The sequence below is a fragment of the Sturnira hondurensis genome, unplaced genomic scaffold, assembly GCF_014824575.4.
Source record: "Sturnira hondurensis isolate 20B ecotype Veracruz unplaced genomic scaffold, ASM1482457v3 Scaffold0020489, whole genome shotgun sequence".
NCBI classification, from domain to species: domain Eukaryota; kingdom Metazoa; phylum Chordata; class Mammalia; order Chiroptera; family Phyllostomidae; genus Sturnira; species Sturnira hondurensis.
In genome coordinates this window covers 6625244-6641701 of record NW_028093120.1, presented here as the reverse complement: position 1 = coordinate 6641701, position 16458 = coordinate 6625244, and positions in this window count along the sequence as shown.

The following is a 16458-nucleotide window of genomic DNA, read 5'->3' as shown; positions in this document are numbered from 1 at the left end:
ACCCGTAGACAGTAGAACTGGGTGTGAACTTAGGTAGCTGGGCTTCAGTTGTTGGGCTGCAGTGTCTGTGCTCTTCACCATAAGACAACTTTGACTCTTAAAAAAAAGATTTTATTTATTTATTTTTAGATTTGGCGGGGAGAAAAAGAGGGAGAGAAATATCAATGTGTGATTGCCTCTTACATGCCCCCTACTGGGTACCTGGACCACAACTCAGGCATGTGCCCTGACTGGGAATTGAACCAGTGACCCTTTGGTTTGCAGGCCCACACTCAGTCCACTGAACCACACCAGTCAGGGCACAACTTTGACTTTTATAAGTCAAGATCAGTGTGAGTGGATGTAGCTGTTGAAGCTCTTTGCTGGTGTTGATAACTGAGCTGCCCTTCGAAGGAGAAGAGATAGTGGGGAAAAATGGACTTTTCAGGTGACTCAAGATAATGGGCAGCTTTCACAAGAAACTTATGCTGATTACGTTAATGTAGGCAGCATAACAGTGGTTACTTAGAGTCTTCTTTCTGCCATTCAGTTTCCTCTCATGGGAATTGCATTAAAATTCAAGCCATCACATGTTGTCTGGATCTGAGCTCTCTCTACTATCTAATGATACCTCCCCTGTTCTCTCTCTGGTATTGCAACTCCCAAGTTGGGTCTCAAACAAAACTCTTTGCTCTTTGGCTCCACCAGCTCCCCAGCTTTCATGGAGGACTAGTGGAGGAGGGTGGTGTCATTAAGGATCCCTTTTTCTGGCTCTAAAGCTCTACAAGCATGTACAATGGGAAAGCACAATGGCCACGACATGTTTTTCTTTTTCTTAAAATGATGCTCCTTCTCCAAGTCATAAAGATATATCATGCAGTTTTGAGTTTTTGTTGCACACTTTCCATTCTTGTGTCTGGTCCTATCATTGCTTGTAAAAAATTGCATCACCTTGGGTTTCTGATTTGGGTAAATTTTGTGTGACTATGTTATTTCTAATAACAATTCTATTCATTTTATGGCTTCATATTAAATGTTTAAATAATATTACATAAAGTACACTTATGGAAAATACTAAAAACAGCTGCATGGTCTATTTGAAATGCAAAATGGAAATATTGGTGCTTTATCCAAAATTTTAAACATTACTTCAAATGTTTAAAAATGACAAAAGACTAGGGAAAGTACATTAAAATATAAATTAATGTTTATAGTCTCTTCTTTCTCCAATTTTTCCCTATTATGATACTTTTCTCAGAGTCTCCTCCACTGTGTGCTCAATGCCCTGGGGCATGGAGTGTCTGAGTTATCTCAGCCTCTGGTTTGGTCACAGCCCATAGCCTGGAGGCAGGGATGGATTGATGAGAAACTAAACAGAAAATATAAAAGGTGAGTTGGAAAAATGAATGTACTTAGCAAAATTAACTTTTGGAGAACCCTATTTTAATAATGTGTATACAAATATGTGATGTTTTGCTTACTGCAGATTTTCTTGTTGATTAAATAAGTATTAAAAAATTATTTAAGCCCTGGTTGGTTGGCATAGCTCAGTGGATTGAGCATGGGCCTGCGAATCACACTATCAAGGTTCGATTCCCAGTCAGGGCACATGCCTGGGTTGCAGGCCAGTTCCCAGCAGGGGACTCACGAGAGGCAACCATGCATTGATACTTCTCTCCTTCTCTTCCCCTCTAAAGATAAATAAATAAAATATTTAAAAAATTATTTAAGGCTCCTTAGTTTGCAAGGTACAAAGATATACTTGAATTACCTTAAGGAGAATACCTTAAGGATCCTTATTTTCAGACTATTAGGTGGAAAATATATCTAAAATAAAGAGTAACAATACCTTTTACTTTGAAATTTGAAAACACCCAAATAAATAGAGCCAGAAATTGTAGACATTTTATATATTTAACTAATTATTATACTGAACCCACTATTGTTTTTCAGTCTCGAACAACTTTTAAAAATTCTCAAGCTTCTGCTTCCTTATCTAGAGAATATTATATATTCCATTCATTACAAGGCTTAAATAAGAACCTCTCTTTTTATTTTTAAATAAACTCAGTGACTGCCTAATAGGTGCTCAACTATAATATTAATTTCTTTCTCCATTCTTCTACTTCAAAAATGACAATAATTATGTTTTAGTGCTCAAAAGTGATGGTAAAGTTCAATTACATACAAACATAAAACTTAAATACAATTTATAAGCAAATATTTAAAACAGACCACTACTGAACTTTAATTTAAGAATAGATGAACACTTGTGATTAGTGTCTGTGGGCATTTCTGTAACAGTTCACTTAGTTTTTGATTTCTCAATAGGAAGTTGTCTTTCATTGCTTACTTCAGAGCAAATAGAAAATTCCACTTCTAATGTTAAGTCTTTATAAATAGATTTATAATTGTTTCCAGTTCAGATTTTTAAAAAGGGTCAACTAGAATAATGTGAATTACTTGCGTAATTATTTCATGCCTTTAAAGTTTGTGCAAAGTGATGGATATTTAATGATTAAGAAGGAGTGCCCAGAATAAAAATGGTAGAGCCAGAAATACTCTTATACTTTTGAGATCATCCCTTTCAAACTCCTTTTTGAATCACCTGTTTCAAACAAGAGCTGAGGTATCTGACGACCTAGGACTGTTTGAATGATAGTGCCACAATTACATACTGAAGTTAGTAAAAAATTCAGAATTAGAACTCTCCTAGTTGGACCTACATCTGAGGTCTTAAATCAAGGTGAATCTACCGTTAGTATTTTGAGTACTGTCAGAATTTGGCATGTGTACTTGTTAGTGTAGCAGGCTAACCAGGGATTTTTTAGAAGAAAGAAAGAAAAAGTCACCATTTGGAAATATTTCTAACTGTTCCTGGGCAGGTTGTGGTTTCCATGCTTAAATAATTGCACTAGCCATACTTTGATGCAGAAGTTTTTAGGACACAGCAATTAAAGAACATTAAATTTATATTATTTAATGAATGGGCATTAGAATATTGGCCTTTTAATGAACAAAAGCATTGTCTACTAGACACCAAATAAAAGCAAACAAAATCCCATACATATTTTGTTGACTTATCTTTGGTAAGCTAGTATTTTATCCAGTAGCAACCTAATAGCCAAAGACTTTCATTTGATCAAATAATGTGACTCTCTTTACAAATTGGTCATTTCCCATCCACCATAGGTTGTTTTCATGGAAAAAATGTTTTTGTGAAGTGCAATTAAATTATTTTGTTGAATATTTCCACTGATCAGTTCAGATAATTTTTTTTACTGTTCATGAGCTGAGTGAGATCTTATCATCCTGAGATTACCTGGCCTAAAACATTTACTTATATATGAAAATAAAATAAACTTTTATTAAGTTATCTAATGTCTTCATTATCTTTTATAGAGTAAGATTATAACTATTTAAAATTTTGAAATTATTTAAATTTTTATTTATAAAATTTATAGAAGTTATTATAGAAAAATATGGACAAGTAAAAAAATAAATAATTATTAGTTCCTAGGCAGTGAAATTACAGTTTAATATTTTGGGGTTTACTTCTGGCCTTTCACATGTTTTTATACTCATTTTTCCAAAATAATCATTTAGAAAATTCTGTTTGGACTTGTTATTTATTTTAATGAATGTTATATCTTAATATCTTTCTATGTCAATTAATTTTTTTCTACAATACTTTCTACATTATTAGGCATTTAGGTTTATTTGGTGTTTTAAAAATAAACACTGCTCTGACACATATCCATGTTGCTAAATGTTTGAAGGTTCATTCATGGTGATTACCCTCAGGATAAATTCTAAGACATGGATCTGCTGGGTCAAAAATAATACACTTTTTAGAAAGCTTTTGGTTTATACAACCAAATTGCGCTCCAGAAATGTTGTAACATGAATTCTCTTTAAATAAAACCATATGAAGATACGGCTTTTATGTGGCCCGGATAGTGGTCTTGTTTAATTAAAAACACAACGTGAACTGTCCACTAACAGGAAGGGTAAAGAACAAGACAATGATCACTGAGCAAAGACTGGATATTTTCAATATCAAGCCAAGTCTGCTCTTAGAGTTTGGAATACATTTTCCCTAGCAGACTAGGCAAATTTGTGATAATAACAGACTTTGCTTTGCCTTTTCAAAGCCTTATTCTCTCACAGCCCTCCTTCCACCCTACTTTTCTTTAATTTCTATTTCCAGTCACTCTTATCCAGACTTTTTTCCTGTCAGAATGCCACTGGTGATATTTGGCTTGTTATCCTCCGAGGATCTTACCACTGTGAACCTCATGCCCTAGTTCAGGTGATAGGCAAGGGGCACTAAAACTGACCTGATACGATGCATTTCATCACACTATCCCATTAGCTGACTAGGCATAGGAATTCTGATATCATCTTCTATTTTGAATGAGCTAATTTTTAAATCACCTAATATAGTTTTTTCTTACCATATCGGGATATAATAAAAACTCTTTCTCTTTTCTACTTAACTATCAACATCTTATGCCCAAAATTATTAATTTTAGAGTTATGTCATAAATATAGTAGTCCATTATTTAAGTCCCCTATAATATCAAAGTGTGATGCCTGAATCAGCAGTATCTGCATTACTTGGGCACTTGTTAGGATGTAAATTCTCAGGCCCCATTGCCCCTGACTGAATCAGAAACTCTGGGTGTAGGGCCCAGCACCAAGCCCTCCAGGTGATTCTGATGCACGCTGAAGATGGAGAACCACTGATTGAAGACAGCATTCTGAAGTTTACAGGAGCCCTTATTAAGCCAAGATGATTTTGGAAGAATGTAGTTTAATAGTAGGAAAGCCTTCCTCCTCATTTCTCCATGTATTTGAATTATGGTTGTGGTATACAAAATCTAAAAAAGATAACTTTAAGCTATATGTAGTATCAACCACTTCTTCCTGGAAGATGATAGGAAAATTGTTAATTCTAAAATTACTGAGTCTGCAAAGTCATGTTTCTTAGCAACACTTCGATGTGATATTCCTCATTTTGCTGAGTACAGTTGGAAGGATGGTTCCTGTTAGTTGTCCCTATTTTCCCCAGGGGCTAGATGTAACCTCCCCATCACATTTCTTGTTGCTATGAGTAAAAAACATCATCATCAATTCAAGTGATTTTACTTGCAAAAACATACAATACCGTGAGTGTTATCCAGTTAAGACAATGCAATATATATATAGCAATACATATATAGCAATATATATATATATTGCTATAAATGTAAATATATATATATATTTGCATAATATATATACAGACACACACACATATGACATATATGATTTCAGGGAGAATCTTTGCTTGGGTTAAGAAACCCTAGACTTGTGTAGCTTGCAAGTTAAGGCAGGTCAGAGAGCTCGTTGCTTGAACGTCCCTGGTTTCCGGGACTGTTGTGACAAGCTGCCCTGGTACTTTTTGGTTCTTCTGGCTGCAGTCAGAGCTACTACTCCCTACACTGTTAGGAAAGGAGGGGTCATGGTTCCTAGAGGAAGGGAGAGTAGGACAAAGGAAAGAAAAGTTGGGAGATGCAGAAAGTGTATTTTACTGCTTGTCTTATTTCTTTGTTGCTAATAAATGAGATTACTAACTCTAGGTGAATGAAGTAAAGAGAAATAGAAAATGACTCCATTTAATTTATCACATCATTATTTCACTTTTCTCATGAGTATATTGTCTCTTTACAAATGTGCGGAACATTCTCAAGCAAAATTCACCCACGGTCTATGCATAAATACCCAAAGGTAAGAATTGGTTTAAAGTAAGCAAAGAATAACTTAAACTATATAAAAATATTACTAAGACCCATACTATTATAGTGAGTATGTTAGATTTAAATAAGGAAAACAAATTTCCAAGAAATGTGTACTAAAGAAAGCATAGATGTAGTGGAGTTGTACAGAGGAGCATGTTAGACTGTAGTTGGAAACTACTAGATAAGGAATTGGTATCTGTTCTATTTAAAAAGCACTCCTACAAAATAAGCTTTTGGAAAATAACTTAAAATATAAAAAATTTAGACTATGTCTTGTATTTAATGTATCAGAATCAAGCATAGATTCTATTATTAGAGGTGACTTTTATAATTAGACTATAGTTCAAAGGCATGTATTTGCATTCCACAAGAATGTAAAAAGTCTGAACACACAGAGAGAAAAAATTGAATTTAGAACTAAGGATCTTTATACCATTTACTTGTTCTATAGAAAGAGAAAGACAGACAGTTTCTTTAGACTATGAATCCCAAACTTGTAGTCCATTTCACCAGTCAGGAAAGGACTGAAAACAAGTGACATAAATCTATAGTAAAGTACTATAGTAATTTATAGTAAAGTACTATAGGAAATTATAGTGAAGTACTATAGTAAATTACTGACTATAAAGTGCCCTGAGTAAACTTAGCTCATGAAGAGCAACAGGTCTGCATAATAAATAGTACTTGACTTGCAGCTACCACCAAATTTCATTTTGAGCATAATCTGCAGTATGGAAATCATCAGATAATGAAAAGAATACATTAAGCAAATAGAAAACCACATTTGAAAATAACGTTAAGAAAAAATTATATTTTTGAGAGGACATTAATGTCAACACTCAGAATAGATCTTGATACACTGATATTGGGACTGACTGGGTGATATTAAATTAGAAATTTTCAGTTTATTGAACAGTTTCTATTTGCTGAAGAACTGTTTACTTATATATTTTTAGGGTGAAAATATGCAATAGAGCTTGATTCTTTTCTGTTATTCTTTCTGAATAACAATCTGTAATACTTAATGAAACTCTATGATTGATTTGGGTAATTATCTATTGGGGATTAGCTGAGTAAAGAGAAAGAAAACGAATATTTATTGAAAAGAAAAAAGCTTCCCAACAAGTTATTCCACCACAATACTTAAACCAGTATTGTCAGTGTCTTTTGGAGGTATAGGAAGTTGCCTTGTAGGATGCATTAAAATTGTCTGCCTACAGTAAGTTGGGAATTGTGATTTCTTCTCAGAGATGAATATTAAGGAGAACATTTTTGTTATCAGTGATTTTGAGATGCAAAACTTTCTATTAAATAATAATTTATGAGCATATAGTCTCAAAATATCCTTGGAGAATAATAACACGAGTTAATTTGAGACTTGGCATGAGGATAAAAATGAGAAGCAATATAAAATATCTAGAATAATGCCTGTCATACAATAGGGGCTCCATAAATTCTTCCCTTCTCACATTTCTCCTTCCTTTCCCCTGGGGGCAGGTACTACTCCTTCTATGACTCTGCTCTTGTACATTTTGGAGATTTTATGAAAACCTGTTATTTTTAAGACATTTTTATTATTATTCTACTAGAGTTTTCCCAATTTTTCCCCCTTTGCGCTCCTCCACCCATTCCACCCCCCACTCCCACAGTCAATTCCCTCACTGTTGTCCATGTCTGTGGGTCATTCAAACATGTTCTTTGTCTAGTCTCTTCCCCTTCTTTCTTTCTTTTTTTTTAAAGATTTTATTTATTTATTTATTTATTCATTTTTAGAGGGGAAGGAGAGAGGGAGAGAAACATCAATGTATGGTTTCCTTTTGTGCATCCCCTGCTGGTAGTTAGCCTGCAAGGAACCGGCCTGCAACCCAGGCATGTGCCCTGACTGGGAATCGAACCACAATCATCTGGTTCTCAGGCCCGAGCTCAATCCACTGAGCTATGCCAGCCAGGGCTCTTCCCCTTCTTTCTACCATTACCCCCCTCCTCCCCACTTTCAGGTCACTTTTAATCTGTTCCATGTTTCTATGCCTGTGGTTCTATTTTGTTAATTAGATTTCTCTTGTAGGTTGTTGGGAGCCGTCCTGCCTGGTTTCAGGAGCTGTAGCCTCATTAATGGACAGAAAGGTCCCATAGCTAGAGCTGAGTGAAAAGGCCTTGGGAACATGAGCCACTAAGGAGATAGAACATTTCCTCCTGGCAGGAGCACAGGCCCTGCCTCCCTCACTTCCCCCTACTTGGCCTGGGCAGATGACTGGTTAGCCAATGACGGGTAAGATCCCTCAAGAGAGGGGTGACTTAAGACAGGCACAGTCTCCATGGGCCATTAGGGAAGGACTTAGGTGTCTACAGAGATGGGGCAGAAAGACCCTCACCCCTTGGCTTTGTCATAGCCAGAGTCCTCAGTCTTTCTGTAAAAGTGTCCTAATCTCTTGGCTGCTTTGATCTCCCCGCCTGACTCAGCCTGAGAACTATGTCAGAGGCAGCTTTGACCTTGGACTGGAACAGATGGCTCCCAGGGATGAATCTGTCCAGAGAAAGAATACACATTGTTTCCTCTGAGGCTTACTCTGCCCTGTTGCTATGAAACAGACACTTGAGCTAAAGCCAACCCTAACCAGAGACAATCCCTGTGTTTCTCCAACTAATATCTATAAATGATGTCAATTTTTCATGACTGTAGCTTTTTGGAGATTGGTTGATGAGCTTTAGGTGCATACTATGTATCTCTGTGTGAGCTGAACTCAAAAAAAATGCAGGAAACGAGATGTTCAGGACCTTTCTCCTCTGATGGACTTTCCTCCCAAGCAGATCATATCTTGGTAGATTTATTCTCATCTGCAATGTCAGGGGAGCTCTACTGGCAGAGTCCCCCCATAATAGGTGAGATCGTATGGTATTTGTCTTTCATCAACTGGCTTATTTCACTTAGCATAATATTCCACAGTTCCATCTATGCTGCTTCAAAAGGTAAGAGTTCCTTCTTTATTTCTGCTGCATTGTATTCCATTGGGTAGATGTACCACATTTTTTTGATTCACTCATTTACTGATGGGCACTTCAGCTCTTTCCAACACCTGTCTATTGTAAACAGCACTGCTATGAACATAGGGTTCATAAAGTTCTTAAAGTTCTGTTGAATTTTGATTCAGGATTCTTAATCTATATTCCTACCCGTGGAATTGCTGGGTCAAAAGGCAGTTGCATTTTTAGTTTTTTCAGGAAATTCCATACTGTTTTCCACAATGGCTTCACTAGTCTGCATTCCCACCAAGAGTGCACTGTAGTTCCCTTTTCTTCACATCCTTGCCAGAAGTTGTTGTTTTATTAATGATGGCAATTCTGACAGGTGTGAGGTGATAGCTCATTGTGGTTTTAATTTGCATCTCTCTGATTGCTAGTGATGTTGAGCATTTTTTAAAAATATATATGGGCCATCTGTATGTATGTCCTCCTTGGAGAAGTGTCTATTCAGATCTTTTGCCCATTTTTTTAATTGGATTTTTGTCATTCGGGTGTTGAGTCATAGGAGTTCTTTATATATTTTGGAGATCAAACTCTTGTCTGAGGTGTCATTGGAAAATATGTTCTCACATGCAGTGGGTTCCCTTTTCATTTTGATGATGGTTTCTTTAGCCATGCGGAAGCTTTTTAGTGTGATATAGTTTCATTTGTTTATTTTTTCTTTATTTCCTTGCCCTAGAAAATATATTGGCAAAAATATTGTTATGTGGGATATCTGAAATTTTCCTGCCTATACTTTTTCTAGGAATTTTATGGTGTCATGACTTATATTTAAGTCTTTTATCCATTTTGAATTTATTCTGATGTATGGTGTAATTTGGTGGCATATTTTATTTTATTTTTTGCATGTATCAGTCCAATTCTTCCAACACCATTTATTGAAGAGGTTATCTTTACTCCATTGTATGCTCCTGCCCTCTTTGGCAAGTACTGACCACAAGAGTTGGATGTGTTTCTGGGCTCTCTATTATATTCCATAGAGCTTTGTGGCTGTTATACCAGTACTTATGCTAGTACCATACTGTTTTGATTACAGTGGCCTTGTAGTATAGTTTGGTATCAAGTATCATGATCACTCCTACTTTGTTCTTCTTTTTCAAGATTGCTGAGACTGTTCAGTGTCTTTTTTTGGCTCCATATAAATTATTAAAATATTTGTTCTAGACCTGTGAAATATGCCATTGGTATTTTAATAGGAATTGCATTGAAACTATAGGTTGTTTTGGGTAATATGGATATTTTAATGATTTTATTTCTTCCAATCCGTGAACACAGAATATATATGCTTCCATTTATTTGTATCTTCCTCAATTTCTTTCTTCAGTGTTCTATAGTTTTCTGAATACAAATCTGTGGTTTAACCTCCTTGGTTAAGTTTATTCCTACTTTATTTTTCATGTTGCTATAGTAAGTGGGATTTTTCCCTAGTTTCTCTTTCTGATATTTCATTGTTGATGTACAAAAATTCTATTGGTTTCTGACTATTGACTTTGAATCACAATTTTGCCCAATTCACTTATTGAGTACATTTTTGTTGGAGACTATAGGGTTTTCTGTACACACTATCATGTCATCATCGAATGATAACAATTTTACTTCCTCCTTTTGAATTTGGGTGCCTTTTATTTATTTTTCTTGTCTGATTGCTGTGACTAGAACTTCCAGTACTCTGTTCAAAATGGACATTCTTGTCTTGTTCCTGATCTTAAGGAGAAAGCTTTTAGTTTTTACTCATTGATTATAATGTTGGCTGCACTTTTCTCATACATAGCTTTTGTTATGTTGAGTTATGCTTCCTCTATTCCCACTTTGCTGAGTGTTTTTATTATAAATGGGTGCTAGATTTCATCAAATGCTTTTTCAGCATCTACTGATATGATCCTATAATTTTTGTCCTTCATTTTGTTTATGTGGTGCATTACATTTATTGATTCATGCATATTGTGCCATGCTTGCATCCCTGGAATGAATCCCACTTGATCATACTGTATAACTTTTTTATTGGATTTCTGAATCTGGATTGCCAGTATTTTGTTGAGGATTTTAACATCTATGTTCATCAGATATATTGGCCTGTAGTTTTCTTTCTTTGTTGTGTCTTTATTTGGCTTTGGAATTAGGATGATACTGGCCCCATAAAAGAGTTTGCAAGTCTTCCCTCATCTTGAATTTTTTGAATAGTTTGAGAAGAATAAGAGTTAGTTCTTCCTTAAATGTTTGGTAAAATTCATCTGTGAAGCCATCTAGTCCAGGGCTTTTGTATGCTGGGAGTTTTTTTATTACTGCTTCAATTTCCCTAGTGTTATTGGTCTATTCCGTCTTTCTGCTGCTTCTTGATTCAGTTTGTCAGATTGTATGTTTCTAAAAATTTGTCCATTTTGCCCAGGTTGTCCAATTTTATGGTATATTGTTGTTCATAGTAATTTCTTACAATCCTTTGTGTTTTTGTGGTATTGGTTGTAACTTCTCTTTCATTTCTGATTTTATTTATTTGGGTCCTCTTTCTTTTTTTCTTGATGAGTCTGGTTAAAGGCTTGTTGATTTTGTTCTTCTCAAAGAACCAGCTCCTGGATTTATTGATCCTGTAATTATTCTTTTAGTCTCCTTATCATTTAATTTTGTTCTGATCTTGATTATTTCCTTCCTTCTGCTATCTCTAGGATTTCTTTGTTGTTGTTCCTCTAGTTCTGGTAGATACAGGGTAGGTTGTTTATTTGAGGCTTTTCTATCTTTTTTAGGTAGGCCTGGATTACTATGAATTTCCCTCTTAGTACTGCCTTCATTGTGCCCTCATTAGCTTTGGTTTGTTGTGTGTTCGTTTTCATTTGTTTCCAGGTACTTTTTATTTCTTCCTTGATTTCATTGTTTACCTATTTATTATGTAATAACATGTTATTCTATTTCCATGTATTTGAGTGTTTTTGAATTTTTCCTTGAGGTTGGTTTGTAGTTCCAATCCATTGTGATCTGAACACATGCTTGATACAGTTTTAATTTGCATGAATTTGTTGAGGCTTGGTTTGTGGCTACCATGTGATATATGTTTGAAAATGTTCCATGTGCATTTGAAGAATGTATACTTTGCTTCTTTGGGGTGATAAGTTCTGTATATGTCAATTAAGTTTATTTGATCTAGAGGGTTGTTCAGAGCCTCAATATCCTTGTTGATTCTTTGGAAGATGTGTCCATATTTTACAGTCAGGTACTAAAACCACATATCATATCACTAAAATCACATATGATGACTGTGTTGTTGCCAATATCTTTCTTGAAGTCCTCCAAGATTTTCTTTATATATTTAGGTGCTCCTATGTTGGGTGCACATAAATTTACATGGGTTATATCTTCCTATTGGACTATTTCTTTAAGTATTATGTAGTGACCTTCTTTGTCCCTTTTTATGGCTTTTGTTTTGAAGTTTATTTTGTCTGACATTAGGATTGCTACTTGAGCTTTCTTTTCATGTATGTTTTTTTGGAATATTTTTTCCATCCCTCCACTTTCAACCTGTGTAGATCTTTTGTTCTGAGGTGGGTTTTTTGTAAGCAGAGTATATGCATATCAGGTTTTCTTGTCCATTCAGCTACCCCATGTCTTTTAATTGGAGCGTTTAATCCATTTATGTTTAAAGTTATTATTGATAGGCACTTATTCATTGCCATTTTTCCCCCAACTGTGTTTCACTCTCTCTCTTTCTTCTCCTTTTTATGCAAGTTCCTTTAGCATCCCTTGCAGTGATGGCTTGGTGGAGATGTACTCTTTTAACCTTTTTTGGGGGTCTAGGAAGCTCTTCATTTCACCTTCCATTTTAAATGAGAGCTTTTTTGGATAGAGTAGTCTTGTTTGGAGTCCTTGTTTTTCATTACTGGAATACTTTGTGCCAATTCCTCTAGCTTGCAGTGTTTCTGTTGAGAAATCAGCTGATAGCCTTATTGGAGCTCCCTTGTATGTTACTAGCTGTTTCTTTCATGCTCCCTTTAAGATTCTCTCTTAGTTTTTCAAATCTGCTATTTTAATTGTGGTGTGTCTTGAAGTAGGCTTCTTTGGGTTCATTTTGACTGGGACCCTCTGTGCTTCCTAAACTTGTATGTCTTTTTACCATACCAAGATAGGGAAGTTTTCTGTTATTATTTTTTCAAACAGATTTTCTATCCCTTGCTTCTTTTCTACTCCTTCTGTTATTCCTGTGATGTGAATGTTGTTATGTTTCATGTTCTGATGCTCCCTTAAACTACCCTTATTCTTTTTGACTCTTTTTTATGTTGTTCCTCTGACTGGGTATTTTTTTCTACCTTGTCTCTCAGCTCACTGATTTAGTCTTCTGCTTCCTGTAGCCTCCTTTTAATTCACTATAATGTGTTTTTATTTCAAATATTATATTTTCATTTCATTCTGTTCCTTATTCAGTTTCTATGTCCTTTATCATGCTGATATAGTTCCCACTAAGTTCCTGTAGCTTCCATAAAGTTCCTTGTAGTTCTCACTGATTTTGGAGCATCCTTATAACCATTATTTTGAATTCTATGTCTGATAGAGTGCTTGCCTCAATTTCATTTAGTTCCTTTTCTGGGGATTGCTTCTTTCCTTTCAATTGAGGATTTATTCTTTGTCTCCCTATTTTGGGTAACATATTTTTTTTATTTGTGTGTCTCAGGTTGCTCTGCTTTGCCTACCTGTCTTTTTGGGGTGGACTTCTGTGGTAGGTGTTCTGTGGGACTCAGTGGTGCAGTCTTTTTGATCTTCTCATCTGGATCCTCTAGAATTGTCCTTTATTCAGTTTATGTGGGCTCTCTTATTATACTTGGGGTTTGAAAATTGGTGGCTCATATTTTGGGTTTTCCCCTTCAACTGGCTGACTGGAAGTTATACCCCTGATACATCTTGTTTGCTATTATACAAGTGCTGGTTAACAAAGTAATACTACCCAGAAAACCAAACCCATGCCCCCTATCACTTCAGCAATATCAACAGAAATTGAGCAAAGATTAATTAAGGTGGAGATATATTAAGAGTATTATAAGATAGGAAAAAGGGAACATGAGATCACTAAAGAAAAGTAGTTTTAAGTGAGAGGAGGGCGGATTAATAATAAGAGAAGGGAAGAGAAACAGGCAATGAAAGGGAGAAAATAAAAATTAAAATGTAAATAAAACAGGGAAGAACAATGGCAAAATGGAGTAAGAAAAGGGTAGAGTATAATATGACGTTTGAAGTAAAATTTAAAAGATAGTGAACTAAAGGGAGCAAAATTGAAGAAAAACCACAACAGAGTCAATAGCAACAAAAGGTGAGCAAATATTACTCAAGTTAGAAAGAGAATAAGAATATTATACAAAAGAGAAAAGAGAATATGAGATGTCCACAGTAAAGGAAAATGACTTTGAGAGGATGGGGGAGGAAAAATAATAACAGTAAAGAATAGAATCCAGGCTAAGAAAGGGAAAATTTAAAATTCCTAACTCAAATAAGCAGGGGCAGGAGGAAGATAAAATAAAGTAAGACAGGGGAAGAATAACCTATGAGATTTGGAATAAAAATAGGGAACAAATAGGAAAACAGTTGAAGAAGAATAGCGATAACTGTAATGTGCATGCCAAATAAGCCATAATTTATAAAGGTGGGAAGGAAATAAGAATATTATTAAAAGGGAAAAGAATGTAAGCTGACTAAAGGAAGAAAGAATGCTTTTGAGAGGATAGAAGGGGAGAAAGATAAGAGTAAGGAATAAGAATAAGGTGTAGTGTGGGTGAAAATAAAATTTACCACAAAAATAAGGAAGGACAGAAAGAAGGTAGAACAGACTAAGAGATGGAAGATATAATGTGAGGTTTGGAATAACAATGAAATAAAAAATAATATAAAATCTAAGTAAAAAGTAAAAAATAAAAGACAAAGAATAGTGAATTATTTGGAATACAATTGAAGCAGAAGAAATATTAAAAGGCTATGTGAAAGGAAGAAAAAAATGCAAATTCTGAAGAAGAATGAGGTGAAATTCATCTCAGCAGTTTGGTACTTACCTTCTGACTTCTCTTTTTGGATCTGCCTCTGGCTTTTTATCAGCTCAAGGTCCCAGGTCATTCAGCTTCTGGCAGCACTTCCTGTATCATCTTCACTTTCCTCTGGAGGGAGCTTCTGCCTCAATCAGGAGGATGGGACCCCGATTCCGCCTTAAGAGGTACTGTGATACCTCTTAAGGTATCACTCAGTCTTCTGGGTGTGGGTGTATCCCCCCTGCCCCTGCAGCACCTGTGTTGGTCTGTCCCAGCTTGCTTTCAATAATGTATAGTTTCTAATAATGTATAATGGACATCTAATGGTGAATTAGATGTCCATTTCAAGGGAGAGCCCAATCTGTGTGAGAGGGTCAGCTCTTTCCTGCTTGGTGTTGATGACAGCTCTGTGTGTGAGCCAAAACTGGGAGGTGCCCTAATTTTCTCTTGTTGCACTGATTTTTGATATCTCTGCTTTGTTGGCCTCAGTGGAATAGAACCCTAGGAACACTGGTTCCCTGAGAGAAGTTCGAGTGAGCCCTTCAGGCATTTCTCTTTCTGCCTTTCTCTTGGGGGAATGTATCCTGAGGGGTTCTTGAGGCTGACCTGCCTATTTTGCAGACCTTCCCTGTTGGTAGTGCTTTTGATCCCACAGGAGGTAGGGGCTAGGTGCAACCTTCTCTTCCCAGAGATTCGATCTCCACCAGGGAAGGGGGCTCTGTCCAGGTGTCAATAATCTCAGGTGCTCATCTCCTGCTCTTCCAGCTCCCCACCTCTCTGCTTTGTTGGGCACCGCTCCGTGTGGTTTTGGAGACTATAGTCCTGAGAAAGCAGGCTTGAAAGAGGCCAGTAAGTCTCAGTGGAAAACCAGGAAATGCAGGTGGCAGATACGACCTGACACCAACACTGAGGGTTCCCAAGGGGAAATCAGGCTTGTATCCTTTGAAGCTTTCTTTGCTTTGTATATCCCTATTGATATAAACTAGATGTTTAAGTTCAAGGCATAAGGAGTAAACTCCTTATCTCATGAAACACGTCTTAAAGACCGTCCGGTGTCAGCACGGCTAGCAGACACAGACCCAGAGGCAGCTCTCTGTTTCTTCAACTGTTATCTACAGATGATACCTGTTTTTGTATGACCATAGCCTTTTGATATTGATTGATGAGGTATGCATATGCTGTATACCCCTACACATACCATTCCCCATAAAAGCTGTTTGGGAGAAGGGCTCAGGGCATTCCCCCCTTGAGGGAATTGCCACCCCCTTTCCCACCAGAACAACGAGATTGTGTCTGGGATGACTTATTCTTATCCACGGTGGCCAGAAGAGCTCCGTGGGATGGAGTTCTCCCACACTTGCCTACTGCCCTCACAGCACACAGAGTCCTGAACTCTCCACTCTGTGCAGCCTCCAGCTGCACTGGGCTGGGGCTGAGATATGCCCTCAACTATGCACCTTTCTGATCTCTCTGCCTAGTTGCTCTGAGTGGGAGTAAACCCCATCCTCAATCTTGTTCTTTGCTGGCAGCACAGCTGTGCACGGGGTCCCTGCCCAGCGCACCCCTGCTCCACTTTCAAAAAGTCTCTCCAGGCACTCCCACCGCAGCACTGAGTCACTGTCCAGCTTTCTGTACCCATCACCTCTCCAAAAAGTGAAGAGTCTCTCGCAGTCACAGCTGGC